Source organism: Trachurus japonicus, chromosome 9, assembly GCF_045865225.1.
Source record: "Trachurus japonicus isolate A0001 chromosome 9, Traja_1.0".
NCBI lineage: Eukaryota > Metazoa > Chordata > Actinopteri > Carangiformes > Carangidae > Trachurus > Trachurus japonicus.
The window spans coordinates 6544528-6565193 of NC_140915.1; the positions used below are offsets into that span (position 1 = coordinate 6544528).

General features: G+C 42.1%; 1 protein-coding gene and 1 pseudogene across 2 annotated transcripts in view; one reads left to right on the forward strand and one right to left on the reverse strand.

Moving 5' to 3' along the window:
* prdm6 (PR domain containing 6) overlaps positions 1-20666 on the forward strand; it is a 130701-nt gene that overhangs the window by 79219 nt on the left and 30816 nt on the right. The gene's annotated exons all lie outside the window — the stretch shown is intronic.
* On the reverse strand, positions 1151-4296 carry LOC146980825 (GTPase IMAP family member 8-like; annotated as a pseudogene). Its single transcript, XR_015036629.1, has 3 exons — positions 4232-4296; positions 1592-3926; positions 1151-1543 (listed from the first exon to the last, which is right to left on the reverse strand). The product of XR_015036629.1 is annotated as a GTPase IMAP family member 8-like (transcript).

Below are 20666 nucleotides of genomic sequence, written 5' to 3' on the forward strand. Positions count from 1 at the left end.
TTAAAATTCTTTATAAAACATACAACAAAATTATTGAAGTCAACATCATTCATGTAAATGAGAATAACACATATTTCAGTTAAGTTAAAATATAAGACTAATACATATCTGGATAGTTTATTTCTGACATTGATTTCACAAACATTTATGTTTGTTTGACATACGTACAGTTTTTATATGCTGCAATTCCTACACATTTTACAGTCTAAATACAGAAAGGTCAGTTTGAAAAGTTAAGTAGTAAAAAAGTAAAATGATAGAGTTCATCCTTCTAAACAGGTTAGCTTCATATGCATCCAAGAATGAAGATGTCATGGTAGCTACAAGTCACAAAAGCACAGAGCGAAAAAAATAAGCATTACATAGGATCTGATTTTGTAGTGTTGGTTGTCGTAGTTTTTCAACTATAGTCTGCCTGTTTCTTCCTGTTGTTCAGGTGTCTCCTGGTTAAACAATCAGTCTTTCTCAGAGCTTGGCAAGAGGTTCAGTGGAAGAATGGCCTAACAGGTTCAGTTAGGGTTGAGTTGCAGCCTGCAGTACCTAGATTTTTTCTCTCTCGATATAACACTGCTGAAGAGTTAGAGGGCGGAGCTTTGAACCGGTTTACCAACAGTGAAACTGTCAAGGTTAACTGACTCATCACTTTAACAATCTTTAGGCATGCAACCGCAATGAAAAGCACCTCCCATGGACAAAATCTAGTCTTTAGGTGACATGAGAGCATAACTGCTCTTTAAACTTTAAAAGATGCAAAAATCAAAGCCAATGGGCATAATGTTAAGCTTGTCTTGCTTTGAGAGGTCAAATAAAATTGCTAAAATACTGAAAAGTGTTAACAAGAGAACATGTTTGTGGATTTGTGCAGAGATTAAACATAATTACTTGCAAATTAAAGCAAATAACAAATCATGAACTAACATTTAACTTTAGTAACAATCAATAGACATATGTACAATGTGAACTTTAAAGTTTTGAGAAATCGAATGATTGAATAAAGCAACACTATTTTCAATCTGTTTTGTCATCAGGTTTCACTGCATTCAAACGTTGTGATACAAAAGGAGGACATTATTATTTATCACATTTGTATATCAGACATTGATCTTGCGTCCCTGTAAAAAGCTTGCAGCTGAAACAGTGATAGAAAATCTCATAGAATCCTACAAGACTGGTCGTTGGCTTTCTGCACCTGTTTCTGTATCCAGTCGTCCGTTTCATCCTCGTGCATTTTCTTCAGCTCATGGATTTCTTGGTGCAGAGTTTCTTCATCCAAGTTAAAATGTGAGAGTTTCATCTCATTCATTTCTTGCTCTTGTCTTTTCTTCATTTTCTCAAAGTCTCTCTTGAGCGTTCCGTCCTTGCACAGCTGTTTGATCATGAACTCCTTGTTTTCTTGTTGCTTCAGCTTCATGTCCTCAATTTCCTTCTGATGCTTTTCCACCAGACCTGCGAAGTCTGAGGTGTATCTGCCTCTGAATTCATTCATCTCTTCAGCCACCTTTCTGGCCTCCTCTTCGTTTCTCTTCCTCATTTCCTCCATTTTCTTCTGAAAGCTTTCTTCCAACTTCTTTAATTCTCTTTCCTCGTCCACTTTTCTTCTTTGTTCAAATTCTTTTCTTTCCAGCTCGTATTCATCTCTGAGTTTTCTCAGTCTTGTTTCCTCTTCCTCTTTTTTCTGTTGATCTTCTTGCAGTTTCTTCTCAGCCCTTTCTTTCTGTTCTTTGGACCAAGTCTTTAGTTTTTTTTTCATGTGTGCTCTGTCTTGAATCAGCTTCCTGACAGCAGATGTGTTTTTTGCTGAATATGATTTTATTTCCTTCTCCAGTTCCAGATCTTTTTGCTCCCACTGACTTTGCTGAATTTCCTCCTGCTTTTTCATCTCCGTTTGCTCCTTTGCGCTTCTTTCATCTTCTATGTTCCTCTTCATCTGCTCTTGTTGAATGAGCTCCTCCTTTTCTCTCAGTACTTTTTCCTTCTCTGCTTTCTCCCGATCAAGTTTCTGCCTCCTCTCCTGTATCTTTTCTTTGTATTGTCTTTGAAGAGACATTTTCTGTCTTTGTATCTCCTCATCCCTCTCCGTCAGTATCCTCTTCATTTCCTTTTGTATGGCTGCCTCTGCCTCCTGGAACATCTCAGAGGTGTAGTGGCCACCACCATTTATCTTCAACATCAAGCCAACCTTGCTCAGCAGCTGGTTGACCTGTGAACGATTCTTCTCATTGTTGTTGTTGAAGACCTGGTACCTTCCTCCACAGTCTCTGATCAGAGTTTTGACGTAGTCCTCACAGTCCTCTTCAATGTAACTCTCAATGGTTTGATTATTAAGATTGTCTCCTCCGCTGAATATAACAATGATGAAGTCTTTTGACTTGTTGCCAAAAAACTTGTTGATCAGTTCCACAGTTTCTCTTTCCTCCTCTGTAAAGCGACCAATCTGCACCACCAGTAGGAACACATGGGGTCCAGGAGCCAACAAGCTGACACATTTCACAAGCTCCTTTTGAACCTCATCATTGGATAAAGTTGTGTCAAACAAGCCGGGAGTGTCAACAACAACCACGGGCCGTCCATTTATCTCTCCCTCTACTTTCTGACAAAGCCTGGTCACTGACTTTTGACTGGCTCTGGAGGTAAAACACTCTTTGCCCAAAATGGTGTTTGCCGTTGCACTCTTTCCACAGCCGGTCTTCCCAATCAGCACCATCCTGAGAGGCTCTTTCTTATGCTCCACACTTGGCAATTCTCTTCTCTCATACTTGTAACCTGCCTGTTTCAATGAGGAAGCACTTCTACAAAGCCGAGGCCTGGCAGCCATTGACTTCTTGAATGCTCTGGTTCGACAAGTTTCAGCTCCTCAACAGCATTCAACACCACAGAGACCTGCTGCTTGTCCTTGATATTGAAAACATTATATCTCCCTCACAGCTTTTGAATAAGCCTCTCGATGTCTCTGTTTTCATACAGACACCTCGTAGTTTCTGGAAAGTTAGAATTTGAGTCCACAGTGAACAGGATCATGGTGAAGTCATTGACTCTATCGCTGAAGGTGTTCTGGATGGTCTCCAGTTCTTTCCTGTCTCTGTCAGTGGGAGGACCCAGAGGTAGGACCAGGATGAAGGCGTGGACGCCCTCTGGTTCACAGAGCGTGATGCATTGAAATGATTCGTTCCTCACGGTCGCCCTAGGTTTTCCATACAAGGTAGGAAGCTCCACCACTGAGACCCAACGTCCACACACCTCCCCCTGATGTCTAACACACTGTGAGTCGGCAGGTGGGCCGATGCTTCTTGTTCCCAGGATGGCGTGAGCTGCTACAGACTTCAAGGCTCCATGTCCCCCACACAGGACGAGGTTCAGAGGGGGTGTGGGACAGTCAGGTGCCTCCTTGGAATCGGTCTCTTCAGTAAACGTTAAATATTGTCCCTTGTTGTCTCTTACTATGTCCTCCATTTTCTCCATCAGCTCTTGAAGATCAAAGTCCTGTAAACCCTCTCCATCCAGACTGACTCTGTGGTATCTTTGTCTACAGTCTTGGATCAGCTGATTTACTGAGGAATTTTCTTGCCCAGTACTTTGTGTTACAATGATCATGGAGTATTGAATAACATTTTGTCCAAAGAATCTCATGTGGGACATCATTTTTTGTCTGTCGTGCTCAGTGAAATCAGAGGGGTTCACCAACAGGAGCAGGAGATTTGGACCCGGAGGAACATGAGCCACACATGTCTTCATCTTGTGTCCCACTCTCTCCATGGGCAAACTGAAGATGTCTGCTGTTTTCAGTAACGTGAAAGGTCTTTTCCTCCACTCCCCGTGTAAGCTCTCATGTTGCTTGGTTGACTTTGCACTTTTTCCAGTGATGACATTGCATATTGATGCCTTCTCATTCTGGCTTTTCCCCAACACCACTACCTTGAGTTCAGAGGCTGTAAAACAAGAAGACAGAACAAAAGCTTCACATCTTTCTATAGTTTAATGTAATAATTGTCATCTTCAGTCATTTAATGTCATCCATGCATTGATTTTCTTTAGTTGGGGTTGATGGAGGAACATGTCAGTGTCCATGACTACTGCTGTCTGTTTTGACTTAGGATTCCCTAATCTACGTCCCTTATGTTTAAAACCAAAGGTCAGCACAGAGCACCAACGGAGTGAGTCCTAAAACCCTTGTGAGGTTTAGCCCAATACTGTTTATTTAAAGAGTTGTGACAGGAAGTCATACTAGACTTACTGGATGCCGACGTTGTCATCTTGGCTGGCAGAAATTCAACTTCAGATACTGACGTCGGTGCCTGTTGGGTCTAAGAAAACATTGGAAAGTTGTTATGCTAAAGCCGAAAAGGTCAAGTACATAATTCAAGCAGTTAACACAAACCTGTAGACAGTATTCAGCTTTATCAAGATGTTTCACCTCTTTTATTTTAGATGTTTTTATCTTTTCAAATGACTTGACAAACACAAAATATATCAACAACAAACAAAAAACGTGCTGTTTTCATTGCCAAACGTTAATGTAAAGTGTGTAGTCCACACTCTATCTGTAGTTAGTCTGGTAATATCCTGAATATTGTGACATCTGTGGAATATCAACAATCAGATAAAATCAAATGAACAGGAGTTACAGGCTACACATACACAAAGTGTTTATTTTAATAGTTCTCTTGTGTTATTTGAAGTATTTAACTTACCAGATAATGTTCATGCTGCAAATGTTGACCGGCGCAGACCCGGCTACAAAATGAAATCAACGCATTTGAGTCTTAGTTGCACTGTGTATGACAGTAAGGAATGGGCTGGGCTATCAGAGGTTCTTGGAAACAACAGGAATTATTGTCATTACATTAACATGACAAGGTGTAATTAAATCTGGCAAACATTCAGTTGACATTTTTTTTGGCATCCCAACACTGGGTATCACCAACAAACTCTTGACTGGAACATGATACTAATGGGTCAGATCACTCAAAGACCAGTTAAATATTAGTCGATCTAGCACAAACCAAAATCTAAATTCTTAGTAAGTAATCTAAAGTCTGTTTCAAATGTAACAGAATGTATTATAGAACAGGGCTGTCAGACATGCAGCCCGCGGGCCAAAACCGTCCCACTATAGGGTCCCCTATAGAGATGAACTTGGCAAGTGTAAAAAATTCCATGAGCCAGTACCACCAGCCCGTCGTTTTAAAGACAAGAAGATAGTCTCATAAACCATTCTCTTTTTTTTCATTGAATGACTATTTGATCATTTGAAAACCATCCCTAAAACATAAAATAACTTTAATTTACCACACATACACACAAAAAGTACCGAAAACAGTTCCCAGGTAGCAAGTATTGGTATGTGAAAGGTTCCCATCCCTAGTAAAATGTAACTAATCTTAACTTGAACCTGACAACGGCAATTTAAAAAGAGATAAACACATTGTAGTTTGGAATTTAGGAACTCCCCTAAAGATGGTAACAGGTGTGTGATTTCCCATCAGAAGCTGAGGTGAACCAGTAAAACTTGTACCAACCCACTGATTAATCATTCCTGTCATGTTCAGTTCCTTGATGATCAAGAAAAAGAAAATTTCCCTTGCACAGACAGTTGGACTTTTTCTTTCTTTCTTTCTTTCTTTCTTTCTTTCTTTCTTGCTTTGTTGCATGTAGGCTTGTTTTTCCTCTATCATTCTTTGGGCCTTGTCTCCAAAGTTTGAGACAGTGTAGAACAGACCTCGGGCCTCTGACCATTTGACCATTGAGATGTTTTCCTTCTTTCTGCCGCTGGCTCTGATAAAGTGCAGTCTCTGGCCGTTGGTGGGTTTTGCAGCTCAGACCTGTTAAAGGATGATCTAATGGCCTGGAAAGTCATTTCGGTCACAGACTCTACAAACCTCAGTTTAAAGTCCGCAGAGCTGGCGAGTTGTGGACGGCCTTTGTGACGCTTTGTCAGCATGAATGTTTTAGATAAACATGTTTGTGCGCGTGTAGACATATTATTACGCCGGCTGAGGTATTTGGGTTGTGTGATTTATAACCCATGAGCGTTACTGTTTAAAAGCTGATTATAAAGCTACTTGTGCTTTGTGTGAAAACAGAAAACAAGAAGGATCAGAGAGCTGGCGATAGCGAGCGTCCCGCTGCGGCGCCGGAGCAGCCGCGCTCCGCCGGGCCTCGCTGCGGCTCAGCACCCGGGGGTCTTTATTTTTCATACCTGAGAGCCTGTTGGATGTGTTTGATTTATAACCCGGCCCCTCCCTCGCGTAGCAGCGTGTATGTATTAAACACATACATTTGTTTTAAATACATACAAGCCGCTGAATGTTTGTAGGCCGCCCTCTTCTTTTTATCCTGGGAGGTCATCGGGTATGTTTGATTTATGGCCCAGTCCCTCCTGGCTGTGTTTTCACATGAGTCCAGCAGCACCCCGCCCCTCCCCCAGTGTGGAAAGAATTAATGAAACACACACACATGAACACACACACACACAGACCCTCAGCAGGCTTTGTTGGGCTGGTCTGGCTGAACTACCTGCTCCATTTCCCAGTGTTTCACTCACTTTTATGAACAGAAACAACAGATGATTTCAGGGTTATGTGATTATAACGACCAAAACTATCATCGTACAAATCCTTATTTCTAACAAACCTTCCTTAAATGCTGAAATATTGACTGAATTCACACCAGGTACCAACATCTGCTCATGTTTTCATACATGTGCTGATAATAAGTCTTTTTTAAGGCCTAGTAGTGTTTACTATCACAAGGGGACTGGGGGCCGGGGCCGTTTCTGTGAGAACAGAAACGGTTGCTTTGCCACTGTATATATAGTAAAAGTGGTATCCCAGAAATCCCCTCTGTAAACATCAGTTGTGCGTCCGTCAAGACGGATCAGCACCTCCGAAACAGCCTAAACAGAAAACAAACTTTACGAGACTGGGAAAACTGCGAGGGGTTGAAAGGTGTTTCTGTTATTTCGACCTCCCCTCATCGGTGACAGCTGTTAAATACTCTGCTGTAGAAATGCATAAATAATCCACACCACCCCCCCATCCCCCACCCTCACATTTCTGTCTGTATTCCTCTATTCCTCTTTAGTAACGTCTTCTCTCTTTTCTATTGTTCATTTCCTCCGACTTGGTATTTTAGTTTGGTGTGTCCTCACTTTGTTAAATAAGCAACGAGTCATGCGGCTCACAGTTCCCATCATCCTCCTCCTCCCTTTTTTGTCTTCTCTATTTTTCAGTCTATTTATCTTTTTCTCTTTTAATTATTTATCTTCTTTTGAAATTCTTATTCCCTCTGTTTATTCTTCCCTTTTTTCTTTTTTTTCTTTTCTTTTTTTACCAGAGACTCACTTTGACAAAGAAAATAGCCTAAAAAGGTCTTTGATACACACTGACACCCAATTCGAAGAAAACACTGCAAGTAATTGAAAGCAGCATAAACAGGACTTTTAGATCATGGAGCAACGTGTTGAATTCAACTCTCTGGTTTAGAGCCGGACATCCAGACCATGATCCTCATGAAGGTTTATTTACATATATAATATGTATAGAAAGCAGCAGTTTAAAGGGATAGTTCAACATTTTGGCAAATTGGCCCATTGCCATACTCCCTATAGTCATAGCAGTAGGTCCGTTACCTTTAATTGTCGGTTTATATTATATTTATATTTTTAGAATGGCAGAGCAGAGCTGTGAGCTGCTCAGAGCTACGCTACGGAGGCTCATGGGATTTCTTGGTTTCCCTCATCAAACTCATCAAATACACAATCCAACAACTCCACAACGCTCTGGTGGACAAGTTGTGACCTGCACATTCACCACGCTATGAGATAATAACACAACGTTACCAGACAGAGTTGTTTTAGAGGGAAATTCATGCAAAACCGCTGATGCGCGTTGCCTTCAGGGACCGTTTTTCATCAAGCAGTCTCTGTATTTACCTCTAAAACAACTCTGTTTTGTTCTAAAAACAGCTTGCACCGACAATTAAAAGTAACAAACCTACTGCTATGACTATAGGGATTATGGCAATGGGCCAATTTGCCAAAAATGTTGAACTATCCCTTTAACAGTCGTACAGTGAGTGACAGGTAGAGATATCTGCTCCAGCAGCTTCAGCTAACAACATGTGATGTTGACAAACGAGCCTGAACATTTATTGAGTGTGAAACTTCAACTCAAACAGGAATCCAAGGACGGATCGGACAGTTTTCGATGAAATCAATCCTTCAATATTTAAACAGACAGAACAACAACACACTGGGACGTGTTGTTCCTGTGCTCTGGTTCTTCATGTCTTCGTGTTTCTAGAGCAGGTTGGATGTGGAAACGTTCTTGACACGTCTGAACACTGCGATGGTTTAAATGAGAGTCGTGATTGAATCAAGAGTGGTTTTAGTGAAGTGGAGTCAGACTTCATCAGCTGAGCGTTTCTCTCCTGGGGGGAGTTTCAATGTGCTTTGAATTATGTAGACACTGAGAAGCACTTAATGTTTTCCATTTAATATCATGTATTGTCACTTTAAGTGGTCGTCTCGGAGGTTTTTGTAAAAGAGTGATTTGTTTTTTTGGCCGGGACACTCTCTGGCGTGGGGAGCGGTGTGGGAGTTGAACCCGCGACCTCTGGATTATGATGTGGTCTGTCTGACACCCCGCTGCACCGGAGGGAGGAAGAAATGTGGGAAAGTGTTTTAAAATAGTTTGAGGCTGGATCTGAAAATGTGGTTTTTGAACGTGGAGGTTCGCTCACGTTGTTAGACGTTGATGTTTTTGGGTGGGTGAGCTGTTGTTTTAGCGCTGGCGTGACCCGGGAGCTGTCAGCTCACTGGCTGCCTGGTCGAACAACACCGCCGCCGCCGCCATTAATTGGGTCTGAAGAGGGTGAGAGACACCAGATATTTCCCATAAATCATTTGGGTTTGGTCCGATGTGAAATGGAGCTGTTATCAGATGGGAGGCGTTTCCACAGTCGGACCTGGACACGGTCACACAGTCGGTCCAACATCCAGAGCCCGGCGCTGTGAGTCAGCAGTTTGTCTCCGGGGCGACCGAGACCTTCTGTGAAATGAAATATGGAATCTGAAATCTGAAATCTGACCCCGAGCGGTTTCACTTTACTGACGGTAAAGCCGTTCACAGACGGCAGCTTGTGTTTGTTGATTTTCCTCCAGAGTCTTAACGAGGTCAAATATTCCAGCAGGAAGAAGCAGAAACATGAAGTTGCAGGTTTTTAAAAGCTGTGACGTTTCCTCTGATCCTCCGTCACGACACGACCACAGATCAGCTGTCAGTGTCAGGTACATTGTGTAGGAATTCCTCCCATCTAGCGTTGCAGTTGTATATCACAAGCATCTCAATCATATTTTTCATGCTGCATTCACATGAAATTGGGCAGACGGCAGACGGATGACAGCCGCTGCACACACCCAAAATCGATAATTCATCAATTTTCTACTCACCGTCATGCCAAGGAAGGGTTTGGAGAACTTTCAGAGTCATCAAAACGCTTTAGGAGTTCCAGGGGGGGTCCGGCTGGCGACAGGTTTTCATATAATGGCGGCGGATAGAGTTCACTTTTGAACCGTCCAAAACACACACTATGAAACATCCAGATACCTCCATACTGCTCGTCTGTACTGACCCAAGTGTCCTGAAGCCACAACATGAAAAAAAACAGAGAACAAATTATTTTTTTCTGAACAATTTTTTCACGTGGTGGCTTCAGGACACTTGGGTCAGTAGGACGAGCAGTATGGAGGTATCTGGATGTTTCATAGTGTGTGTTTTGGACCATTGTGAACTCTATCCGCCGCCATTATATGAAAACCCATAGCCAGCCGGACCCCCCCTAGAACTCCTAAAGCGTTTTGATGACTCTAAAAGTTCTCCAAACCCTTCCTTGGCATTACAGTGAGTAGAAAGTTGGTGGATTATCGATTTTGGGTGAAGTTTCCCTTTAAATAAGCAGCTCCAGAGTCCTAGTTCTGGTTAAATCAATGACTTGTAACTAGTTCCAGGGAGAATGGAGGCTCTCTGCCTTCCACCTAGCGTCTCTTGGCTGAAAACCAACCTTGTAAGATCAGAGCCTCCGACCCGGTGTCCCAGCTCTCGTCTCCATGGCGACACCGCCACACAAACGTAACGCGCTAACCCGTAACCCGTAATCTCTTGTTGATGACAGATAAGACTACACAGACATACACATGGTAACATGGTAGATGATAAATAACCTTATCCACTGCTCCATGGATTGATTTCTCACCGGCTTCTTCGTTGTTGGAAACAAATGCACATGGATGAGAGGAGGGTTAGCAAAACGTGCATAGTTCCTCTTTAACAAGTCCAAACAGGGTTTCATGTTGTTTTTAAATGTGTAAATGTGATCCAGACTCTGAACTGGATCCTGGTTTCTTCTGTTTTCCATCTTTGCACTGAATTGTAATTTCAGAATAAACTAAATTAAATGTGTGTGTGTGTGTGTTTGTTTTATTCCAGGTCCTGTATCTTCTACAGAGCGTGCATGGACATCCCCCGAGGGACGGAGCTGCTGGTTTGGTACAACGACTCCTACACTTCCTTCTTCGGCATCCCGCTGCAGTGCATCGCTCAGGACGAAAACTGTGAGCAAACAAACACCTTCTCTCTGTCTCTGTCTCTGTCTCTAATGAACATCCAGTGTAGAAACAGCAGAGGAAAAGGAGGCAAGGTGAGAGCTTCAGTTTCATCTCTGTGTTAAAGGGATAGTTCAACATTTTGGCAAATTGGCCCATTGCCATAATCCCTATAGTCATAGCAGTAGGTTCGTTACCTTTAATTGTCGGTGCAAGCTATTTTTAGAACGGTGGAGCAGAGCCGTAAGCTGCTCAGAGCTACGCTACGGAGGCTAATGGGATTTCTTCATTCATGCAAAACCACCACAATCCAACAACTCCACAACGCTCTGGTGGACAAGTTGTGACCTGCACATTCACCACGCTATGAGATAATAACACAACGTTACCAGACAGAGTTGTTTTAGAGGGAAATTCATGCAAAACCTCTGATGCTCGTTGCCTTCAGGGGCAGTTTTTCATCAAGCAGTCTCTGTATTTCCCTCTAAAACAACTCTGTCTGGTAACGTTGTGTTATTATCTCATAGCGTGGTGAATGTGCAGGTCACAACTTGTCCACCAGAGCGTTGTGGAGTTGTTGGATTGTGTATTTGATGAGTTTGATGAGGGAAACCAAGAAATCCCATAATAAGCCTCTGTAGCGTAGCTCTGAGCAGCTCGCCGCTCTGCTCCGCTGTTCTAAAAATAGCTTGCACCGACAATTAAAGGTAACGAACCTCCTGCTATGACTATTATAGGGATTATGGCAATGGGACCAATTTGCCAAAATGTTGAACTATCCCTTTATTAAAGCAACACTGCTCAGCCTCCTCCTCCTCTCTGCTCTGTGTCTGCGTCCGCTGAAAGAACGTCGGCCGTTTTCTTTGGACGTCTTCTTCATTCTTATCACCGACGGTATTTACAGCTCAGCTCCATCACCAACCTGCTGCTGCGTCTGCTTTATGAGAGAGAGAAAGAGAAAGAAAGAAAGAAAGAAAGAAAGAAAACCCCTCCTGGTTCTGATTTAGTGATGTTCATGTTTCCACACTCATCAACAAACTGATCCAGGATCATCCATCATATATGAACATGAAGCTACAGCTGATTTATGGAAGGAAGGAAGGAAGGAAGGAAGGAAGGAAGGAAGGAAGAAAGAAAGAAAGAAAGAAAGAAAGAAAGAAAGAAAGAAAGAAAGAAAGAAAGAAAGAAAGAAAGAAAGAAAGAAAGAAAGAAAGAAAGAAAGAAAGAAAGAAAACTCCTCCTGGGTCTGATTTAGTGATGTTCATGTTCATGTTTCCAACTGATCCAGGATCATCCATCATATATGAACATGAAGCTACAGCTGATTTAAGGAAGGAAGGAAGGAAGGAAGGAAGGAAGGAAGGAAGGAAGGAAGGAAGGAAGAAAGGAAGGAAGAAAGAAAGAAAGAAAGAAAGAAAGAAAGAAAGAAAGAAAACCCCTCCTGGTTCTGATTTAGTGATGTTCATATTCCACATGGTTCTGCTTTGGGTCGACAGTTTTCAGCCCGTGTTGCAAAAATACCAGTGACTCGATGTGAACAAATGTGTCACCGCTCTGTCCTCCTGACTGATTATGGGATGGCCCTGGTCCACCCTCTTGTCCGACGTCAAGTTTTTTAAGGAGAAATGACTTGTTGAGGACAGAAAATCACGAAGACAAGAAGAGTTCTCATACCAGACGCTGACAGCTCGTCTTCACTCGTTGCTTTATTTATTTCCTCTGCGGTCGGTCACACAATGGAGCTCCGATCCGACCCATAATGCAACACTCTCTGTTGCTGTCTCCTCATCAAATCACATCTAAATGTGACCCGTTCTATCAAAATGAGTCGGATGTCGCAACGTTCTATTTTTAGATAATCAGCTGATAACGTGGAAAACCCATAGAAAATAAAAAACATTTTTTTACCCTAATTTCAAAGCAATGACATTCAAAAACAATCTCCCAAAGTTTCACAGTCCAGATAATTGAGAAAAGGCACGTAAATGATGATTAAAGTTGACCTGCAACTTAAACCCTCTGAAAATGAGCGTTGCTTCGGTGCAAAACATGAAATATCTCCTGAACCGTTCATGATAGAGACGAGCTGTAAACTGCATCTGAATCGCGGGATTCTCCGCTTTCCGACGGTCATTGAATGGTGCCTCTATGACAGGAAGGGACGGGTACAGAAACAGATGCTAAACCGAGTAGCATCGACGCTAACAGAGCGTAGCATCGATGCTAACAGAGCGTAGCATCGATGCTAAACCGAACGTAGCCACGATGCTAAACCGAACGTAGCATCGATGCTAAACCGAAAGTACACGCTTGCACATGTTTTACAAAACGTCAACAAAACATGACAACTTCTGAACCGTTTATGATAGAGACGAGCTGTAAAAAGCATCTCAATTGTGAGATTCCCTGCTTTCCGAGGGTCATTGAATGGTGTCTCTATGACAACAAGGGACCGTATAGGGTGCCTGTAATCACGTGGTACAGGAACAGATGCCAGAGTCACTGGCAAAAACTTTAACTGCTATTTTCTCAGATTTTAGAACGGAATAAGAGAGTGAAAGATCGTAATTCAAATGGCCACATCTCAAAAACCATCAAATGTATGACTTTGACTAGGGGATCATTTTAAAGCTTATTTTCTAATCTTTCCATTGATACCAAAATCTCAACTTTGAAATTTGGGGTCACTGTGACTCATTTTGATGGATCGGGTCACAAATGGACTTTATCAACGGGACGTGGTTGAACGTGACAACGAGAGTCGATCAGATGGAATCTCGTCTTCTTCGTCCTCGTCAGATAAAACAGCAGCTGAAGTTCCTGTGATAAACGGCGACTTGAGTTCTGCTTCGTCTCTGTCGTTTCTGTTTCTCCTCCATCCATCCTCTCTTTTTCTGCCACCAATTTACTTTGTGTTTACATCTGCTGCAGTTTTCTGCTCGGTCAGCCTGTTTATGTATTTTCCCTTTCAAACGTTTTTCTTTTTCTCTTTCTTTTTCTTTTTCCTTTTCCGTGGATTTGACAGAAAAAGTCGCTGCAGGGAGAAAAAACAAACCTGGGACATGTTTTTTTTCTTACACAATTAGGGAGAAAAAAAACAAACATGAAGGAGTTTTAATCCGCTGAATCTAAATTGGAAGGAATTGAATTAGGAGCTCGTCTTTCAGCGAGTCGCAGTGAAATGAGATCGTGCTGATTGCAAATTAGAGACGTTTGGCCACAGAGCGGTTTGTCTTACATGACATTGTTGTCGGTGGCGACGGGGGCCGCGGCCTACACACACACACACACACACACACACACACAAAGCCTTTCTCTGCAATAATTGAATATCATGGACTTTGACTTAACCACATGTGAAGGTTCAGTCTGTTCGACGTGGAACTGGCTCAGACGCTCCCGGTGCTCAGAGGGTTAAATGAATCCCAGCACATCTGGACCGGAGCAGATGTTGAAGGACTAAGATTCATTAGACTTCACAGATTTTATCTTAGAATAATAAATAGGACGAGAGAGGAACAAGACTCGGTGTAAGGGTCAAAACCCCTCGTCACAGACAAACTAACTAAACATTTTATAAACTTGTAAAGGTGTGTGCTGTTAGATAAAGGAAGACGGGTGGTGGTAAGGCAGCATGTGGAAAAAAAAGAACAAATATCTAAATTATTTTCACTTTTTTATAAGTTTTGAATATACAGCTCTAGAGAAAAAGAAGAGACCACTTCTAAATGAATCAGTTTCTCTGATTTTTTACTATTTCTAGGTCTGTGTTTGAGTAAAATGAACGCTTTTAGTTTTATTCTATAAACCACTGACGACATTTCTCCCAAATTCCAAATAAAATCTTGTCATTTAGAGCATTTATTTATAGAGAATGACAAACTAGTCAAAATAACAAAGAAGATGCAAAGAGAAAACAAGTTCATATTCATTTTTAAACAACACTACACTGATGTATTTAACTGAGGAAGAGTTCATAAATCAACATTGGTGGAATAATAAAGTACTTCTTATTCGTATTTTTAATCACAACAGTGGTTTTTATAGTCTACCTCATTAAAAATGATTTGGTTCAGATGACGACCTCATCAGTGGCTCATTAAGTGAGATTGTTTGAATTAAACGGCTGCCAGACATATATATATATATATTTATATATATACATGTAGAAGAAGAAGATGACTTATAAAGAGAAATTTAGAGTGTTTTTTTTCGAAGAAGAACAGTTGTGGACTGAAGCAAAATAACATGAGTTAACTTGAAGATGTTTATGTCACTATGAATATTCATAATGTAAAATTAGATCATTTAATACAGAGTGTGTCTGAAGAAGTTTATATTATTTTGATAAACATATAATATTGCTTTCTTTGATATCAGCACATTTAGAAACTCAAAACACATAAATCCTCAAATCCATTATTCATCTACAACACAGTCACATCATATTTAATAAAACAGATCAAATAGTCCAACAACATGTTAAAGTGTCAGTGCTGCAATAAATAAAAACAAAGCTTATAAAGGTTTTAAAGTGATTTTAATCCAACAGACCTGCTGCCAAAACACAAAACACAAACCAAAACCCAAACTAATGTAAAACTGTTTTCAGTCTCTTCCTCTGATGACAGCGTCATGTGACAGGAAGTGGCTGTTTGTGATCATTTAAACATGGACGACAGAAACCAGTCCCATCAGTGTCAACATGGATAAACAGATCAGCGTGTGAACGACAGTCCACATGTTCTCTTCATATCCAATAATCAGCGTGTGCTGAAACATCCCAGAATGCATCTGTGTGGATTTCTGACTCGTCCGCTCAACGTCAACTTCTCAGAGAGAAAAAATAAAAACAAAACGTCCAGATCTGGAGATGATCGACACACACACACTGGCAGCAGGCTGGAGGGAGTGAGTTCAGCTCCTCACTGGGTTTAAAGGGATAGTCCAACATTTTGGTAAATTGGCCCATTCCCATAATCCCTATATAGTCATAGCAGTAGGTTTGTTACCTTTAATTGTCGGTGCATGTTGTTTTTAGAACGGCGGAGCAGAGCCGTGAGCTGCTCAGAGCTACGCTACGGAGGCTAATGGGATTTCTTGGTTTCCCTCATCAAACTCATCAAATACACAATCCAACAACTCCACAACGCTCTGGTGGACAAGTTGTGACCTGCACATTCACCAGGCTATGAGATAATAACACAACGTTACCAGACAGAGTTGTTTTAGAGGGAAATACAGAGACTGCTTGATGAATAACTGTCCCTGAAGGCAACGCGCATCAGCGGTTTTGCATGAATTTCCCTCTAAAACAACTCTGTCTGGTAACGTTGTGTTATTATCTCATAGCGTGGTGAATGTGCAGGTCACAACTTGTCCACCAGAGCGTTGTGGAGTTGTTGGATTGTGTATTTGATGAGTGTGATGATGAGGGAAACCAAGAAATCCCATAATGAGCCTCCGCAGCGTAGCTCTGAGCAGCTCACGGCTCTAAAAAATAGCTTGCACCGACAATTAAAGGTAACGAACCTACTGCTATGTGACTATAGGGATTATGGCAATGGGGCCAATTTGCCAAAATGTTGAACTATCCCTTTAACTGTGTTTCTGCTGCAGGAGGAATCAACAGTTTGTTTTCTCACCACAGAGAGAGAAAGTCAGAGACTGAAGAGAGAAGGTCGAGTTACTGTCACACACACAGGAGAAGTTAAACACACACTCAGCACGTGAGCTTCACAAACATTAAACATGAAAAGAGGAAGATTTGGAGCCAAAAACACACACACACACACACACACACACACACACACACACACACACACACACACACACACACACACACACACACACCCTGTGGTTGTTTACTGATACATGTTCCCTCCAATCAGAGTGAGAGGGTTTGACGCTCTGCAGCCCGACGCTGCCTAACGACTACAACATGTCTCACAGGGGGACTCCTCCTCTTCCTCATCCTCCTCCTCTTCATCACCATCATTATCCTCCTCCTCCTCTTCATCATTATCATCCTCCTCTTCCTTGTATCCTCTTCTCCTCCTCCTCTTTCTCCTCCTCTTCATCATTATCCTCCTCTTCCTCTTCATTCTCCTCTTTCTCTTCCTCTCCTTCCTTTCCTCCTCCTCCTTCTCTTCTTCCTCCTCTTCATCTCCTCCTCTTCCTCTTCATCCCCCTCTTCCTCCTTTTCATTCTCCTCTTTATCTTCCTCTTCTTCCTCCTCCTCCTCTTTCTCTTACTCTTCTTCCTCCACCTCTTTATCATCCTCCTCTTCCTTGTATCCTATTCTCCTCTTCCTTCTCCTCTTCTTTACTCTCCTCTTCCTCTTCCTCTTCTTCCTTTCCTCCTCCTCGTCCTCCTTCTCCTTCTCTTCTTTCTTCTCCTCTTCGTCTCCTCTTCCTCCTCCTCTCTCCTCTTCCTCCTCCTCCTCTTCCTCCTCTTCCTCTCTCCTCCTCCTCCTCTTCATTCTCCTCTTTCTCTTCCTCCTCCTCCTCTTTCTCTTCATCCTCCTCTTCCTTGTATCCTATTCTCCTCTTTCTCTTCATCCTCCTCTTCCTTGTATCCTATTCTCCTCTTTCTCTTTCTTCTTCTTTTCCTCCTCCTCCTCTTTCTCCTCTTTCTCTTATTTCTCCTCCTCTTTCTCTTCTTCCTCCTCTATATCATCCTCCTCTTCCTCTTTCTCTTCTTTCTCCCCCTCTTCATCTCCTCCTCCTCTTCATTCTCCTCTTTCTCTTCCTCTTCTTCCTCCTCCTCCTCCTCTTCCTCCTCCTCCTCCTCCTCCTCTTCTTCCTCCTCTCTACTCCTCTTCCTCCTCCTCCTCTTCCTCTCCCCTCCTCCTCCTCTTCCTCCTCTCTCTTCCTCCTCTTCTTCCTCTTCCCCCTCTCTCTTCCTCCTCCTCCTCCTCCTCTTCCTCCTCTTCCTCTTCCTCTCCCCTCCTCCTCCTCCTCCTCCTCCTCCTCCTCCTCCTCTTCCCCCTCTCTCCTCCTCCTCCTCCTCTTCCTCCTCCTCTCTCCTCCTCCTCCTCCTCTCTCCTCCTCCTCCTCCTCTTCCTCTCTCCTCCTCCTCCTCTTCCTCCTCCTCCTCCTCCTCTTCCTCCTCTCTCTTCCTCCTCCTCCTCCTCTTCCTCCTCTCTCTTCCTCCTCCTCCTCCTTCCTCTCCCTCCTCTTCCTCTCCCCTCCTCCTCCTCCTCCTCCTCTTCCTCCTCTTCCTCTTCTTCTTCCTCCTCCTCCTCTTCCTCCTCCTCCTCCTCCTCTCTCCTCTTCCTCCTCCTCCTCCTCTCTCCTCCTCCTCCTCCTCCTCTCTCCTCCTCCTCCTCCTCCTCCTCTCTCCTCCTCCTCCTCCTCCTCTCTCCTCCTCCTCCTCCTCCTCCTCTCTCCTCCTCCTCCTCCTCCTCTCTCCTCCTCCTCCTCCTCCTCCTCTCTCCTCCTCCTCCTCCTCCTCCTCCTCCTCCTCTCTTCTTTAGTTGACCTACTGTTATGACCGGGATCATAATTGTCTGTATTGATTTGATAAGACTTTATAATCACTGGTAACGTTCTGGTTATTGATCGGCAGCAGAGTGAAGTGTTCTTCATACCAGTAAACAGACACACACACACACACACACACACACACACACACACACTCACACACACACACACACACACACACACACACAAACACACACACACACACACACACACACACACACACTCTGAGTTTATCTGTTTCACTTTATCAACGGATTTGTATAAAATGTAAAATATAATCTCAAAAGACAAGACGACAACATGACTTTATTTAAACAAATCACATGCGCAAAACAAAACCAGCTGTGTGTCTGTGTGTGTCTGTGTGTGTGTGTGTGTGTGTGTGTGTGTGTGTGTGTGTGTGTGTGTGTGTGTGTGTGTGTGTGTCCCATAGAGATCCATTGTTTCCAAAAAACGATTAAAAACACATCAGACACTGTAGTTTATTTTCTCTCCGTCACTCACACACACACACACACTGTTTCGATCATCATTGATTTATTAACAATAACAGAATCTATAATTCATCTCTTGTTTAAAACGCTTTAATATACAAAACAGACGTTTTTTGTTTTTTTTTGCACAAAAATGAAACAAGACGACTGCGTTTCAGTGTTTTATGTCCCATGATGATGATGTCACTAATAGTTCTGACCTATAAGATCATCAGACAGGTTCATCAGGTCGTTTATGACATATTAGTTTGACTTAATCCTCTTTCTTTAATCTTTTTCTGTTTCTTTTCATTCTTTGTTCCCTTTAATAATAACAATAATAAGTAAAATAGTGATAATGGACGGTAAATTAAGACGGCATAAAAAGACAGAGCAGGAATAAAAACATCACATTGTATATTTTTACATTGTAAAGCACTTTGTAACCCTCTGTTTTGAAAAGTCCTATATAAATAAAATGTATTACTACTATTATTATTATTATTATACAGAAGAATGTGATGTATATCCAGTCAAAGTGAGTGACAGGAAGACAAACAGAGAACTACAGTAACTCTGAGTGGAGCTCCAACGTCTGTCACCAGTGCTTCACATCAACATCATAAATACGTCAAAACTTCGTTCCCCGAGAAACCGAATGTGAATGTTTAAGATGTTTAATGAAAGTCAGACATTTATTGTTTTTATTCCTTCAGCCACATCAGAACCAAAATGTAACGTGGGCGTCTGTGGTTCACGAGGTTGATCCAGATCAGTTTAAGTTCATTTTGACGTCAAATATAAAAAAAACAGATCAACATTCGACGATGAAGAGACAGGACGTCGCCAATTCACCATAAATAGAGTGTCTGCACTGCAAAAACTCAAATATCTTACCAAGAATATTTGTCTTATTTCTAGTCAAAATGACATTTCTAGTCAAAACAAATCTAATTCTACTTAAAATAAGACTCATCACATAAAAAGTAGCTTGTTTTTAGACACTTTTTACTTCTTTCAAGCAGATTTTCACTTGAAATAAGTAGAAAAATCTGATAGTGGAGCAAGTTTTTCTTCCTTATTACTTATTTCAAGTGAAAATTCAATTGGAACAAGTGAAAATGATCTAAAAACAAGTACATTTTTGGTGATGAGTCGTATTTAAAGTGGGAAGAGATTAGTTTTGACTAGAAATGAGACATTTTAACAAGAAATAAGACAAATATTCTTGGAAAGATTTAGAGTTTTTGCAGTGTGATGCTGAGACGGAGGCCGATGCTGTAAAAAACTTTCAGCTTCACATCGCACAAAGCACAAAAGAAAACACACACTCTGCAGCAGTGTTGCAGGCTGCGTCGTCATCTGCATAATTCTCCCATTTGGATGATGCATCTGGCGCTGCGCAGCCCAAACCGTATCGACGGGCGCTTTTTATTTTTTGTCGACGCAATGTTTGTAGCGAAATGAATTAAGAGTGGGCGAGCGGCGCGTAACGCGGGCGTCGATAGCGCCGTCGGGGCGACTTACAAATGGTGTAATTATCTCCTCATAAGGTTATTAGAGGATCAATGGAGCCTGGTGGCCGGATGGCAGAGGTGAGCTGATGACGGATGGAGAATCTGCAGAGATGCAGCACGGACACGTTGCTGCATGTTAAAGCCTCCAAACAAAGAGAGGAAACCACGGAGCTGCAGCGGCTCAACTCCAGATGTTGTATTTTACATTAGATTAAAGTTTAAGGCCAGACACTAACACGCAAAAACACTGTTTTGTCATGCACTGATCAATTTATTTCTCTTCCTTAACATGTATTCTTTCAGAAAAGTCAAAAGAAATGGTAGAAAATCCACATTAAGGTTTTTATTTTACTTCATTTTGTCTCTTTCGTCAGTAGATTTCTCCTAAATTCACTAAAAGTTAGACTGACCCATGTCATGTCAGGTGCAATAAAAGAAAAAATCCGCACACCAAAGGAGCTCCCTTCAGAGGATTTAATAGCGTGACGTTTCGAGCAACAATGCTCTTTTTCAAACTGCTGTATAACTGGTACAGACAGGAAAACGCTTAAATACAAAAAGACCCCGCCCAGGTGAGCAATCAACCAAATTG